General features: G+C 42.7%; 1 long non-coding RNA gene across 1 annotated transcript in view; it reads left to right on the top strand.

Moving 5' to 3' along the window:
* The window catches only part of LOC147901169 (uncharacterized), a 44,163-nt gene extending 29,308 nt beyond the window's left edge, over positions 1–14,855 (top strand). The window contains exon 3 of the long non-coding RNA XR_015541221.1: positions 14,047–14,855. This is a non-coding gene — a long non-coding RNA (uncharacterized LOC147901169). The remainder of the gene's footprint in view (positions 1–14,046) is intronic.
* The last annotated feature ends 2,047 nt before the right edge of the window (positions 14,856–16,902 follow it).

Below are 16,902 nucleotides of genomic sequence, written 5' to 3'. Positions count from 1 at the left end.
CGATGCAAGGTGACATCTTGGACAGAGAGGTGAAGCTATTCGTCGTTTAGCCAATTTCACTCCCACTGGGAGAATACCAACAATACATCTCCATAGGAATAGTCTTTGCTTCAATGGCATTTTCAACTTCCATATCATTTGCAATCTTCCTTTCCACTAGGCTAATGATTTGTTCATATGCCATAAAGAATTAGCATGATGGGCAATCCAAGGAGGAGGTAATATTAATCTATAAGCCTGTATAGATGTCAATGACTGCAAAGGCTTAGAAGAAATGCTTGGACTTGAAGACCAAAGGTGCCAATCTTGAAGCCTGTCACTGCCATTCAATGTCGGAATCGGAACCAGAGGAAGTAGGAGATCAGCAATAGCTTTCCAAATAGGTCTATGATGCATTGCCAGGTTGTATTGTCTACATGCTGCTGGAAAAGGGAGAATATTTCCTTGCATATCTACAACGTCATCAATGAACCGGATACCCATTTTCATAAGATTGTAAGCTCTGATGGGTTGTTGAACAGCAAGGGGAGAGGAAAACACAGCACTCCAATGAATACTCTCCAATCTGAGTGATGATGCTAGAGAAGCAGGATGAGGAGACCATTTGATGTGAGAGAGTACTTGCTTCCAATCCTGAATCAAGGAATTAGAAAATGGACAACCAGGGATTTTACCTTGAAATTTTCCAAGTACTACTTCCGATGGATCTACTATCCAATGTCCATAAGCATGTGTGTGCATCTGACCACACAAAATTGCTAGCATAATAGACCAAGGCTGCTCTTGTTGAAAGAATGTTTTGAGCATAGTGATCTTTCTTGCCAACACATGATATTTGATGTTTATTATATTCAAACCACCATGCATTCTGATGAGCAAAGTAAGTCCATTTTGAGCAACCGTAAAGCTTTTTTATGAAGCTTGGTTTTCCAAAAAATCTCCATGGCTTGAGACATAAAAGATGAGAGATCTCGAGATGACCAATGTAATAGAGGAAGGTAGAACTGGACATAAGCTAGAATAGACTGGACAATTCGAAGCCATACATACAAAGGCCATGTGGAAATCTTCCAATATTGTAATTTGTCCTGAATTTTGTTGAACACCCACAACATTTGTTGCTTATTACTGATTTTCCAGCCAATAGGATAACCCAAATGTCTTACTATATTTTCCGGTTGAATAATCTGGCCTGGCCACAGAATAGCATGCCAATCACAAAGCTCGAGAGGCAAGAGTTTTGATTTCTGAAAATTAATTTTAAGACGAGCTGCCAACCCAAAATCTGAAAGGGTATCCATCAAGAGGCGAATCTCCAATGGACTGTTCTTTAGCATGAAGAATGAATCATCTGCATAGGCCTGCGCTATGAAGGGTCGTGAACCAGAAATCTGAAGCCCCTCTAGCTGTCCAGTATCAACCATGTGATCCATATAAAGAAGCAAAGGATGTGAAGCGATGGCATAAAGCAAGGCACTGAGAGGACATCCTTGTCGAACCGAACGTTCGAGAGTCCAGGACTCAGACAAATGTTTCCCTATAAAGCATTGTGCAGTAGAATTTGAATAAAGCCAATATATGACATTAGATAGCTTTGGCCCAAAACCAAGTTTTTGCATGATTTGAGAGACATAATCCCACTCTACTATATCAAACGCCTTCGCCACATCCACCTACATGACCAACACATCTTGATCTGAATATTTAGCATATTCCATTGCGATAAGAGTGTTAGTGATATTGTCATGTATGTGCCGTCTTGGAACAAAACCATATTGCCTGGGATAAAGTCCATCATGAAGGATATCCTTTATCCGATGTACCAACATTTTGGCAATCAGTTTGTATATCACCGGCATCAAAGTAATTGGTCTCCAGTCATCCATAGTCTCACAAAGAATCTTTTTGGGCACAAGCTTAACCAGACCATGCTTCCAAGCTGAGGGAAGGTGTTGGTGCTGCCATGCTGCATTAATAAACTGCAGAATTGGACCCTTCATTTCTGGCCAAAAGGCTTCGAAAAATTCAACCGTCAGACCATCCCAGCCAGGGGATTTATGTTTACCCAAATGCTTAAGGGCTTCATCCAATTCATCATCTGAAAAAGACATTTCCAGCATTGAGGCTTTTTGCGGGGAGACAATGGGAGAAACAAGCTCAGTAAATCTGTTACGAGCCAATGCGACCTGAGGTGCAGAAGAAGATGGCTGAGAATAAAGGAGCTGAAAATGATCTAGACATTGTTTTTCAAGCTGAGAGAGAGACTGGGTCCAGAGACCATCTGATTTCCTTACCCTCATGATAGATTGGCTTTGTCTGTGTGCATGTAAGTTCCGAAAAAAAGATTTAGAGGAACAGCCCTTATCTAGCATAGGTTTAACTCCGGCCCTAATCTGCCATTTAGACAGCTTGCGTTTGTCATTGGCATCAATTATAGAGGAAGCACAAGACAATAAATGCTGCTCAGAATCAGATAGAGATCTTTGATGACTAATCTGTACAAGATACTGCTTGTATGATTTTGCCCACTGGATATGCTGTCTGGTTTCTGCCAAGTACCATCTTCCATATTCCTTGATGACATTTTGAATACGATGTATGAAAGAGATCCAAGCAAATTCCAGATCCTCCTGAGCATGGGATAGTAATGGCCTGCAAGCCAGTCTGATCATATGCTGAAATTTTTCGTGAGAAAGATAGAATTGATTAACCTGTAAATTTCTGACTGAAGAGAGCTGCAAGTCATCCAGAGGCATACCAAAAGAAAGGGTGAGCCAAAGTGGAGTGTGATCAGATAATTGTTGTGAATAATCAGTCCACATCTGACATGTATATTCATCATATTGCTGAGCATGAATGAGATAATATCTATCAAGCCTGGCCCAATAATCTGTAAAAGCATTATGATGATATGTAAATCCCATCACTGAAGGATGAGTTGCTGTCCATAAATCTGCAAATCGAAGTGATGATGTCATGTGTTCCCATTGCTGGATTTCAGAGGGCAGCATATGTGATTTATGCGTGGTATTGTCCTTCCAGTGAGGAGAATTGTTGAAATCACCACAAAGTAGAGCATTAGAGGACCAAGGATATTGCTTTATGGAGTTCCACATTTGAGCTCTGGAAGCTGAATTTTGAGAGGCATACAAAGATCCTATTTCAAAAATCTCTCCATTGATCATACATTGGATAATCATCCATCGTCCACCTAGATCATTATATGCTATCAAGGGTTGCAGATCATGTCTGGCTAAAATGCACAGCCCAGAGAATTGTTCCGATCCTGAATAGAATATATCATATCCTGAAAAAAACCCATGCTGTCCAGCAAAAAAATGCTGATTATGCTCTTGGAGACATACAACATCCGGATGAGTTGTATTTATATAATGCCAGAGAAGCCTCCATTTATTCTGGTTGCAGAGGCCCTGTATATTATAGGAAAAACATTTAAGAGAAGCACGCATGAAAATATATACAAGAGAATGATCGGTCCTCCAAAAGAGCGGGAGGCCTCAAGCCTCTGCCATTGCCACAGGGTCTTGCTGACCCTCAGCTTCCAATTCCCTGATAATATCATTTTCTTCACAAAGGGGAAGACCCTTCTTGACTGCATTGACCCAAGCCTTTGAGATGGGGCTGCTTGAAGAGGTAGAAGATTGTCCTGGAGAAGGAGCAGAGGCATCCCAATTACGAGATTGGAGAGGTCTTTGTTTGAGAGGCACCGTCTTCTTTGCAGTCTGCCATCCCTCATGAGACGATGAAAAATTTTCTCCTAACTTGCTTTTGCCTTTATCCTTATTTTGAGCTGAATTGGCCTGGCTCCCTGTATGAACTGAAGGCTTTGCTCCTTTAGCTTCAATCTTTTCGACATATGTCTTCTGACCTCCTTTATTAGATGGCAGAGGAATAGCAGCTGGAGGAGGTGGATGAAGGATAGAAGGACACTCCGAAGCAAGATGCCCAAATTTGTGACAAGAAAAACAAGCTCCAGCAAAAATGCCCCATTTTAAGGTGAAATATTTCTTGCCCAAATTAACACCCTCAATCTCAACTGCAATAGAAGAAGGGGTCGGTCTATCAGTATCCCATAAGATGCAAAAACGATTTTTATTACCTGTTGGACGAGGGGGACAGATCACTTGTCCCAATGTCATAGCTAAACCTGGAAGCTCTGTTCTCATATAATCTGAAAAATCAACCACTTCAACCCATACAGGGCAATGATGCTTGATGAGGTTCTGATAGTCCTTATTGGGGGACCAGGGCATGATATGCACCATTTGGCGACCAAAAAATAAAGGGGACATTTCCAGCATCTTTTGTTTTGTCAAAGCATCCAAAAGATGAACTTCATAAAATCCTCGGGAGGCAAAATAGACTCCTTCTACAAAGCATCCACCTAGGAGAGAATTCACCCATTGTCCCACATCATTAGCAGAGGGAATTTTGCCTGGGAAAAAGATGATAACTGCAGTTTGAGAGAGCTTCTTCAAAGGTTGCACAAGAGATGGCAGCTTCATTTTGTAAGTGAGTTCCGGAGCAGGTTGAATCCATTCCCTTCTGCTTTGTTGAAAATCATCATTCAGCATATTAAACACATAGGAAGCATCTTCAGAAGAAGGAGCTATGGGGGAAGAGGCTTCCCTTAATTGTCTTTTGGGTTCAGGAGAGAGGGCTCTCTTGACATAGAACTTGTTTGATTCTGCCATGGCAGCTAAGGGATTCAATAGATATGAAACAGCAAAGATCGTACTGAGCACAAAGGGGAGGCGGACTATACGGAGGTAGACCTGACGCACTGTACGGTGGCACAAAGAAAAGACAGAATTGTACGGACAAAAGGAGAGATTGCAAGTCAAACTGTACGGGACTGCTAACAGGCTGTACGGGAAAGCAACCTATGCACCGAAGATTCAGTCAACTATAAAGGAAATAGTACGGGAACAGTACGGACGAGCTGTACGGGAAAGTACGGAGAAGATGTACGGAATTTGAGATGGAGGACTGCGCTGAAAAGTACGGACAATCTGTAAGGTTATTTGAGAAGGGGAACTGCCGGTACAAGCTGACGTAAGATGGAGCAGATTCCCTACGGAAGCTTCGTACGGAAATCGTACGACGACCGTACGGTGGTATGGAGAGCAACGCAGATCAGCGCTGACTGCTCTGCGCTTCGCTCACGATCGTCGCCTCTACCCTCACACCGCTCAGCTAGCTCCTTCGCTCTCTCACACACGCCTCTCCACACACACACCCTCTCTCACACCCACACACCACACACACACACCAAGCAGCAACCACACACACACCACCTCTCACACACACACACACACACACACACCCCTCTCTCTCTCTCTCTCACACACACACACACACTTTTTTTTTTTTGTGAAAGCACATTACTATATTATTAACAGGAAATCAATGTACATAACATTAGACTCCAAAGGAGAGCCCAATGGAAGAACTCAAAAGCAGTCAGAAAACACTTCAAGGCTAGTAGCATCCAAGTCCCTTGTAGCAAAACTATCATATGAGGATTGCTTGAGGGACATTCTGAAGAAAATATATGCCTGAGGAAACTGTTGACCCATCCTAGAATGCAATCTCTGTGTCCAAATGGTCCATAGCACCCAAAAGCGAGTCCAGTGAAAGAAGAGGAGGAATGGAGGCATCTAAGATGAGAGGCATCCAAACATCCAAAAGAGTTTCCCAAATCTGATAGAGGGAAACCGAAGTCGCAGCAAATGAGAAATATGAGTGATCAATATGCGAGAGTGCGGGCAAGACCATAATAGATGAGGAACTGTCTTGCGGTGATGAGAGCATCGGGGGCAGGAAGAGGAAGCAATGCGGCGTGCTGCCAATTTCACCCCAATGGAAAAAGCTCCTACTATACATCTCCAAAAGAAAAGCCTCTGTTTCAATGGCAATTTGGCTTTCCAGATTTTCATGAGTCGTGATTGCCACCAAGATAAAGGCCTATCCAAATTCCAAAGAGTGTTGGCATGCTTGTCAATCCATGGCGGTGGAAGAAGAAATCTGTAGACCTTCGAGGAGGCCAGATTATGCATTGGAAGCGAATGGGTAGCAGGAGGTAAGGAAGTCAAATTCCAATCTAGTAATCTGTCCTGTACAAACAGTGGAGGAACCGGAACAAATGGCTGCAACATAGTTGAAAGTATTCTCCAAATGGACCTATGATGCAGACCCAAGGAGAATGTCCTGCAAGCTTGTGGAAATGAAAGCATGTAACCTTGTTGATCCACAACATCTCCAACAAATCTTATGCCCAATTTCATAAGATTGTATGCTTTAATAGGTGCCTGTAAGGCGAGAGGCAATGCAAACACCTTGCTCCAATGGATGCTTTCCAAGTGAAAAGAATTACCATGATGAGAGGAAGCACCTGTCCATTTAGCATAAGAGAGAATTCTCTTCCAATCATGAATAAAAGCAGTAGAGACAGGACAACCAGGAATTTGCCCCCCTTGAAATGTGGTCATGATTGCTTCCCAGTGATCTGTAATCCAATCCCATATGCATGGGACGTCATGTTTCCACACATAGCTGCTAACATAAGAGCCCATGGCTGTTTTTGCTGAAAAAAATCAGCAATCATAGTGCTCTTTCTTGCCAACATATGAACCTGGAGATTGAGAATATTCAGCCCCCCGTGAGTCTTGGGTGAACAAATAGACTGCATAGCTAGTAGACGCAAAGCCTTTTTGCTTTTCCAAAATATCTCCATAGCCTGGGACATGTAGGAAGCCAAATGCTTGAAAGACCAGGGAAGAAGAGGCAAATAAAATTGCACATATGCCATAATGATGGACTGTACTATCCGAAGTCGAACATGTAGAGGCCAAGTGGAACGAGTGCTAGTATTCCAGCTTCTTGTTGATCCTTTGAAGCACCCATTTGAGTTGTTGTTGCGGGGAAATATTCCAGCCAATGGGGTATCCTAGATGCCTCACAATAGTATGGGAAGAGATAATGTGGCCTGGCCAGAGAAGTGCATGCCAATCAGCTTCTTTCAATGCTAGAAGTTTTGATTTCTGAAAGTTGATATGCAGTCCAGCAGCTATGCCAAAGTGATTCAGTGTATGCATCAAATGAGAAAGGTCGCTTTGAGAATTCCTGGGCATAAAGTATGAATCATCAGCATATGCCTGTGCAAGAAATGACTGTGCCCCTGGAATTTGCAAGCCATGAAGCTGTCCTGTATCTGCAAGATGGTCCATATGCAACAGTAACGGATGGATAGCAATGGCATACAGTAAGGAACTAAGAGGGCAACCTTGTCTCACTGAGCGGGTCATAGTCCAGGTTCTTGACAACCCACCACCAAGCAAACACTACGCCGTGGCATGAGAATAGAGCCAGTAGATAATATGGACCAGCCGAGGGCCAAATCCCACACACACACACACACACACATACACACACACACACCTTTTTTTTTTAGTAATATCCAGTGCAGTATATTTATATGCTCATTTACATGATGGGAGGTCTCCGAAATGGAGAGTATCCCAAAAATCAGAAAACCAAAGAGAAAAGCTCTATGCAAGAAGAATCCATATCACCCTCATGGCAGGCATCATATAAGGATTGCCGCAATGAGGCTCGGAAAGATTCATATAACTTGTGAATCTGCCGACCCAAGTATGCCAAATTATGGTCACTCCAGATTGTCCAAAGAGCCCAATATCTCACCCAAGAGAGAAATAGTGAGTATGGAGACAAAGACCTCATAAATCTGCCAAAGAGCTAGAAATGTTTCCCAAATCTGTGACTCGGGAAACAGAGCCGAAGATGATGTGAAATTCTCCTGAGGAGGATCCTAGAACACGGGCAGTGCCAAAGCAAATGAAGAACAGTCTCTGAAGGAGCCTGACATCTTAAACATGTGGATGGTGCAATGCGACGTTTAGCAAGTGTGACCCCCACTGTCAATGTGCCTGCCATACATCTCCAAAGAAAAAGTCTTTGTTTCAATGGCATTTTACACTTCCATAACATCCCGAGATCCTTCCGCCACCATGAGAGGGGCTTCCTTATATGCCACAGAGAATTAGCATATTGCTAAATCCATGGAGCAGGCTGAAGAAGCCTATAGGCTTTGATGGAGGTTAAGGCAGGAAGAGGAACAGGATGAGTGCATGTAGCAGAGGGTTGCAATTGCCAATCCGTGAGCCTGTCTGTGTCAGCCACAGGAGGAACAGGTAGAAAAGGATGTAACAAATCAGCAATTTTCTTCCATATAGACCTATGATGCATTCCCAATGCATAGGAAGCAGTGGCATGAGGAAAAGATAAAACATAGCCCTAATCATCTACGACATCATGTATGTATCTAATTCCCAATTTCATGAGATTGTATGCCCGAACAGGTTCCTGTAAAGCGAGTGGAATGTCAAAGATGGTACTCCAATGAATACTTTCTTTCCTTATTGAGTTTGTCCCCGAGCAATTATCAGGAGCCCATTTGACCTTAGAAAGTACTAATGAGTTTGTAAACTATAGGCATCAAAGTAATAGGCCTCCAATTTGACATATGGTCACAGAGATGTTTTTTGGGCACAAGTTTGACTATGCCATGCTTCCAAGAGTGCAGCAACTGATTTTCTTGCCAGGCAACAATGATCATTTGCAAGAGGACTTCTTTCAAATCATCCCAAAAAGAAACATAAAATTCCACCGTAAGGCCATCCCAGCCAGGGGACTTGTATTTGCTGAGGTGGAACAATGCATTATCAAGTTCTGTGTCAATAAAAGGTCTCTCCAAGATAAGAGCATCATCCATTTCTACTATTCCAGAAATATATTGGAGAAATTCAGTCCTACCATCAGTCATTTGATTTGATGGGGGACCAGGAGCGGAGAACAATTTCTGGAAATAATTTTGGCATTCATCTTGGAGATTAGAGAAAGAGTGCGTCCAAGAGCCATCGAGCTTCCTTACTCTTAGACATGAGTTTTTCTGTCGAGTAGCATGCAAGCTCTGGAAAAAGGCTTTTGATGAGTAGCCCTTATCCATGAGGGGCTTCATTCTTGCCCTAATCTGCCATTTGTGTAATTTCCTCTGATCATTAACAGTCAATTTAATCTGAGCATGTGAAAGGGAATCGTTTTTTGAATCAGAGAGAGGCCTTAACTAAGAAAATTCAGTCAATTGTTGTGCTGTCCTTTTTGCCCATTTAACCTCATTCCTCCATTCAATCATATGCCAGTTGCCATACTCCCTAATGACATTCTACATACGAGAGACAAAACTGTCCCAAGCATAATTCATGTCCTCTTGGGCATGCAAAGGCAAGGGATGAATTGCAAGTCTGATCATTTGTTGAAAATAGTGATGTCGGAAATAAGCCTGATTAACATGCAATAATCTACTGGAGAGGGGTGGCAAATCATCCAGAGGCATGCCAAGCTGCAAATTCATCCACAATGGGGCATGATCTGACAAGCCCAATGAGAAATCTATAAGGAGATGAGGGCTAAAATCTGCAAATTGTTGTGGGTAAAACAAATACCATCTGTCAAGCCTTGCCCAGTATGTAGTAAGTGCATTATGATGAAAAGTATATCCAGGCACTGACCCTTGGACAAGCAGCCATAAATCTTCAGCCTGCACAGAAAGAAGCATGCTATCCCATTTCTGCCTTTCCAATGATAGCATATGAGATCTTGAAGTGGTGTTATCTCTTGGTAGAGGGGAATTATTAAAATCTCCACAAATGAATGCATTGGATCTCCATGGATATCTACATAAAGAATCCCATAATGAAACCCTCATGGCAGAGGTCTGGGAAGCATAGACTGATGCAAACTCAAGAATATCACCATTGACATTACATTGTATGACCATCCATCTGCCATTGCTGTCATTGAAGGCTAACTGAGGTTCCAGCTAATGTCTAACCAGTATGCATACACCTGAGTAGGTAGTGGTACCAGCATAATATATACCTTTGTAAGACTAGAATAAGTCCAATCATACAAATTTAGAAATTTTGTTGTTCTAAAGAATAAGATTAGCTGTTGGGGCTTCTGCACCCGCGTAAGATAAAACGATGTAGTTGAATAGCTGATCACCACTTGGACGAAAATTCAAAGAATTTGCATGTCCGCTAAGGTGATAGAAAAAATATACCTTTGTAAGACTAGAATAAGTCCAATCATACAAATTTAGAAATTTTGTTGTTCTAAATAATAAGATTAGCTGTTGGGGCTTCTGCACCCGCGTAAGATAAAACGATGTAGTTGAACAGCTGATCACCACTTGGACGAAAATTCAAAGAATTTGCATGTCCGCTAAGGTGATAGAAAAATATACCTTTGTAAGACTAGAATAAGTCCAATCATACAAATTTAGAAATTTTGTTGTTCTAAAGAATAAGATTAGCTGTTGGGGCTTCTGCACCCGCGTAAGATAAAACGATGTAGTTGAACAGCTGATCACCACTTGGACGAAAATTCAAAGAATTTGCATGTCCGCTAAGGTGATAGAAAAATATACCTTTGTAAGACTAGAATAAGTCCAATCATACAAATTTAGAAATTTTGTTGTTCTAAAGAACAAGATTAGCTGTTGGGGTTCTGCACCCGCGTAAGATAAAACGATGTAGTTGAACAGCTGATCACCACTTGGACGAAAATTCAAAGAATTTGCATGTCCGCTAAGGTGATAGAAAAATATACCTTTGTAAGACTAGAATAAGTCCAATCATACAAATTTAGAAATTTTGTTGTTCTAAAGAATAAGATTAGCTGTTGGGGCTTCTGCACCCGCGTACGATAAAACGATGTAGTTGAACAGCTGATCACCACTTGGACGAAAATTCAAAGAATTTGCATGTCCGCTAAGGTGATAGAAAAATATACCTTTGTAAGACTAGAATAAGTCCAATCATACAAATTTAGAAATTTTGTTGTTCTAAAGAATAAGATTAGCTGTTGGGGCTTCTGCACGAGCATAATATATATCATAACCGCCAAAATAATCATGATGACCAGCCATGGAGTGTTGATTATGCTCTTGCAAACAAACAATATCTGGCTGCATTTTATGTACATAATTCCATAAAAGCTCCACTTGGAGACATTGCAGAGGCTCTGTACATTGTATGTAAAGCACTTAAGTGTTTGAGGCATGAAGGTATATACAGCAAGGTATCAGAATAAAACAAGACATCAGAGAGGCAAAGCCTCTGCCTGCATGGGCTGCATTCCTTCATGATCCATGAAAGACATAGCATTTTCCCCTTCTTCTGAATCACATATGGGGATGCCCTTCTTCAATACCCCCATCCAATTTTGAAGGATAGGAGCTGAAGTAGAAGCCTGTGAGGGAGAAGAAGCATCCCATTGAGGAGATTGAAGGGGGCGTTGCTTTAATACAACCACCTTCTTAGGTTGTTGAAAACCATCCTGATCAATCCCCGCAGATTCCTTCATCTTTATCTTTTCCTTTTCCAGCAAGTGGCTGCACCTGATTGATTGGTTTGGCATTCTTTGCTCCATTTCTATTTGCTGTCTTAGCTTGCAAATTCTCATTCATTTCCCGTGTCTGGGGCGGCAAGGCATTGGGAGGGGGCTGATGCAGAACCATTGGGCATTCAGAGGCTAGATGCCCAAACTTGTGGCAGGAAAAACAAGCTCCTGCAAACACGCCCCACTTCAATTCAAAATACTTTTTTCCCAATTGCACTCCCTCAACTTCCACTGCAATAGAAGGAGGGGTAGGTCTATCAGTGTCCCAGAGAATGCAGAACCTGTTACGGTTTCCCATGGGACGTGGAGGACAAATGACCTGTCCCAAAGAAGCAGCTAGGCCAGGCAACTCTTCACGCATATAGTCCGGGAAGTTAACAACCTCAACCCATACAGGACAATGATGTCGTATATGACTTTGATAATCCTTGTTTGGGGACCAGGGCATAGCATGTACCATCTGCTTTCCGTAAAACAGGGGAGAGAACTCGAGAAGCCTCTGCTTGCACGAAGCATCTGATAAATGCACCTCATAAAAGCCTCTGGAAGCAAAATACACTCCCTCAACAAAGCCTCCTCCAAGGATGGACTTAATCCACTGCGCGACATCACTAGCCGTTGGGATTCTTCTTGGAAAGAAAATTATAACCGCAGTTTGAGACAACTTCTTGAGAGGATTCACGAGGGACGGCAATTTCAATTTGTACGTGACCTGTGGAACCGGTTTGCCCCATTCCTATCGTGACTGCTGAAAGTCATCCTTAAGGGTGTCAAACACGTACTGAGCTTCCATAGTAAGTTCATCATCTTGTGATGCAGGCTCTGATAGGCGGCGCTTAGCTTCTGCAGGTCTTTCTTTTCGAGCATATGTACAAACATCCAAACCTGAAGCCATGATTGAACTATGACAAGACAAGAAGGAACAAAAGAGCGTACAGACACAGGACTGTACGGAGAAGTATAGAAACGTGTACGGAGTTGCAGAACGGGAGTGTACGGAGATGCAAAGGGGGCTGTACAAACGTAAGAAACGTGGTCTTCTTGAAAACTGTACGGAGATGCAGACGGGACTGTATGGAACTGCGTGCAGAACTGTGCGGAGGTACGCCCACCTAACCTATCTGTTTGTATGGGTGTACGAAAGCGTGCGAACGTTGTACGGGGACCGTACAGGTGTACGGACAGAAGGGGAGGCTGTACGGAAACCTTGACGAGGCTGAACAGCAGAGGTCGCACCTCTCTCTCTCACGCACTTACACTCCACACACACTCTCTCTCTCTCTCACACACACACACACACACACACACACACACACACACACACACACACATTTTTTTTGGTAATATCCAGTGCATATATTTATATGATCATAAATTTAGATGATGGGAGGTCTCCAAAATGGAGAGTATCCCAAAGTTCAGAAGCATCACACACACACACTTTTTTTTTTGTAAAACCAAGATACTTATATTATGAAACATTCATTTACATCCAGGCAGGGCTCAAAATAGAGCTACAGCCCTATCTATCAGAAACAGTAAAAGAAAAGTTGAATACAAGAAACATCCAAATCTTCCTCATGTAAGGCATCATATAAAGACTGCCTTAATGAGGCTCTGAAAAACTCATAAGGATGCTGAAGAGGAGAATTCAGATATGCTTGGATGCGCTGCAGCCAGAGGGTCCATAAGGCCCAGTATTTGATCCAGTGGAAGAAGAGAGAATACTGTGACAAAGAAGCTGATAGTTTGCCATACATCCAAAAAAACCTGTAGAACCTGTGTGCTGGAAATCTGAGAGATAAAAAATAGGAGATTCTATCTAGAAGGTCTCTGGAATATGAACAAAACCACAATAAATGCGGAATACTCTCCGATGCAAGGTGACATCTTGGACAGAGAGGTGAAGCTATTCGTCGTTTAGCCAATTTCACTCCCACTAGAAGAATACCAACAATACATCTCCAAAGGAATAGTCTTTGCTTCAATGGCATTTTCAACTTCCATATCATTTGCAATCTTCCTTTCCACCAGGCTAATGATTTGTTCAGATGCCATAAAGAATTAGCATGATGGGCAATCCAAGGAGGAGGTAATATCAATCTATAAGCCTGTATAGATGTCAATAACTGCAAAGGATTAGAAGAAATGCTTGGACTTGAAGGCTGAAGGTGCCAATCTTGAAGCCTGTCACTGCCATTCAATGTCGGAATCGGAACCAGAGGAAGTAGGAGATCAGCAATAGCTTTCCAAATAGGTCTATGATGCATTGCCAGGTTGTATTGTCTACATGCTGCTGGAAAAGGGAGAATATCTCCTTGCATATCTACAACGTCATCAATGAATCGGATACCCATTTTCATAAGATTGTAAGCACTCTCTCTCTCACACACACACACGCACGCACGCACGCACGCACTTTTGGTTTTGAGTTTCCCTACCCAAATTGTACGATTGGATCTATTTTAGGTATGTACAGGAACAGGTATGAGCAGTTTATATGGGGTCTTGTTCCAGTTCTCTTGACTACTGACACCACAGATATATTGGATATACTGCTTGGCAGTTGAGAAACCACCAGCACGCCGGAAAACTCATTGACAATCTTTAGCAATCCTGCTGGTCGCACCATTGCTGTGAGCCTTGTGTTTGCTGTTACACAGGTGGCCACATGGGGAATCGAGAGATCATTGGCATGGTATTGATATCTCAAAATTGTTTTGGGCTTCACAGGATCAAACTGGGACTCAAACTCACTACTGCATGCTAAAGGATATTGAGCAATATGTTCTTCCAAACTTTCATCTGGAGTCTGTTTTAGTAAAGTAGGCAAAAAACACGTATAGATGATGCCATCAGAATCCGTTGAAGTACTTGAGATATAAGTTTTTGTCACGGCTTAAGTAGCTAAGATTCAAAGATTAGACATGGTGTATGGAGCAGTTGTTCTGTTGAGAATGTGTATTGTACTATTTATTTAAGGAATCTATTTAATTTGGTGCCAGTCACCTTTTTCATGTTGTGTGACTTGGGGACCTCATCAAAATTCAAGGTGCATCAGTGTAGTTGGGTGGTTTGATCCTGGCCATCTTTGGGGGAGATGCAACAGTATCCTTGGAAAGATAATTATTTGCAACAGTGTGCATTCAGTGTCTTCCAACGGGTACAAGCAGTGTGTACCACTAATATACACCTTCTGTGCTTCTTGATGAAGTGGCTTCTTGACAGACGGACTGGCAGTATGTAGAACGCTTGAGAATTTACGCATAACACATCTATACGGAATATGTAGTAGAGACCTATTAATTGGATACTACTAAATTAAGCTCCAAGATGAGCACACTTGTATGTCTCAACTTACCAAGTCGGAACATATGATTATTGTGTCCCAGAAAAAGAACGTTCTCATATCAATACTCATGCAGTCTTTTGAGGTTTCACAAAAATTACGACATTTGAAACATGTTTTGTTGTAGGTATGGGCTGACTCAAGTTGATTGGTAGACCCATCTCAAGGGAGGGTTGATTGTTGTTGCTCGATTTTGGCCCATGTTCACCATTCGATGAGCCTAGTTCACTATCCAAAATTAGTTGAAATGAACTAAGGGATTTAGTATGTATTTGGCTCTCCTTATATGGGCCTTATAGGTCGGCAAACTAGGATCGATTGTTGGAGCATTCATTTCAAACACCTCTCGTAATAGCCCAATGCAAATAAATTGAAGAAAGTATCCATGATTAGTCTCTTTCAATGTCTTCGATGCGATGTTTTGGGGTGGGGTAATAATTCATTTTATGAAAAAAGTTATGAACCTCAATGTGCTTTGTGTCTGTGAGAACATTGGATGTTTGGTATTGAAGCTCCAAGTGTGCATTCAAGATGTTTGCAAGCCTACATTCCGAGGATGAAATTGCTATTATGTGTTGCTTCTTACAAATCTTAGAGAGGCAACGATGCTCGAGCACCAAATAGGACCTGAAAGTTTAAGTTTCAAAGCAGGGGCACCAGCCTGTTTTGAGTCTTTCTGAAATCATAGTCAAAGAGTGTGTACTAGGAACTAGTTCATTAGTCTTTGTGTGAGGACAACATAGTGTTTAGGTAGCTATATCATGTGCACTCTCCTCTCTCTCTCTGTCTCTCTCTCTCTCTCTCTCTCTCCCCCCCGATTTTATCATGGTATTAGAGCCAATGGTCCTCCTGCTCCCTTCATGAGTGATAAGCCCTTGCTTGTGTCAAGGCATCACGCCCTCCCTTTGTGAGGCGTCCTCCAACTCTTGTGAGATTTGCAAGGAGCATCATGTGTGAGAGGGTTTTCACAAGAGAGAGTATAAGCCCTTGCTATAGTCAAGGCACAAGCCCTCTCCTTGGGGCATCTTCACAAATTATCCACCTCTTAGTTTAGAGCTCTTTCTGCTCTGCAAATTGGTTCAGAAAGCTTGCCATTCGGAGCTATATGTTATTTCAGTTTCGCACTGTGTTATGAGAAGTTTTCTGAGGTCTTTGAGAAAGGAAAAAGATTCCTTCTAGTTCTACTCTTCATTTGGTTGATGCTTCTGCTTCACGGGTAGCCTCCAGCGGCCCTACGCGACTCTAGAGCAAACTCCTATCCACAACAGGCTTCTAGTATGACCTATCTACCACTACGCTAGCCGCCCTTTAGCATTGACTCTTCACGGCTGAAGATCCCAACAAGCAGCAAAGGAAGAAGCATCAACAACGAAACGGCACATCCCTGAACAACGCACCTCCAGCAACACGGCAAGAGCAACGGTCTCCAGCTCGCATGCATACACAGAACGACCAACTCGATTCTCCATGCTCGCACGTCTTCAACGCCTCATCGACAGCTACGCGACTCGGGTGCAGGCTCAAATGACGCCATCCCCGACTGCAGCCACGAACTACAACGACTCTCACCCAATGTCCATCTCCTTGAACAACCTAACGATCTACTGCAACAGCGCTTCATGCTCCAAACGGATAACCAACAAGCCCTACAACGACTACAACAGAGTGCCTACGGAGTGCAACAACGTCTCCACCATCGAGACCAAAGTTCCATGCCTCTACGATGGCTTGAGCAAGCGCTCCTAGTCCCAGCTCCAGCGGCTCCAGTAGACCCAACGCCAGCCAGCCGAGAGACCACGACGCTTCATGCTCAGCCACCACGGCTTCAATGGCCTTGGGCACCTGCGACCATACAGACGCCAGATAAAGAAGTCTTCGTGTGAAGACAGAATCTTGGGATTCCGTGGGATCTTGAAAGATTCTTAAGCATCCATAACACTAACACGTAGCACTTTGGTCACCATAGCAAGATGAGGTCACACTCTTAACACGTGGCCTTATCCTCAAGGTCACTAACACAACCAAGTCTTGGTTAGGCCAATGCCACA

Source organism: Dipteris shenzhenensis, chromosome 6, assembly GCF_047967505.1.
Source record: "Dipteris shenzhenensis isolate YYH24624 ecotype China chromosome 6, Dip_SZ_1.0, whole genome shotgun sequence".
Taxonomy (NCBI): domain Eukaryota; kingdom Viridiplantae; phylum Streptophyta; class Polypodiopsida; order Gleicheniales; family Dipteridaceae; genus Dipteris; species Dipteris shenzhenensis.
Note: the sequence above shows the minus strand (reverse complement) of the source record. Positions and strands in the feature narration are given on the sequence as shown.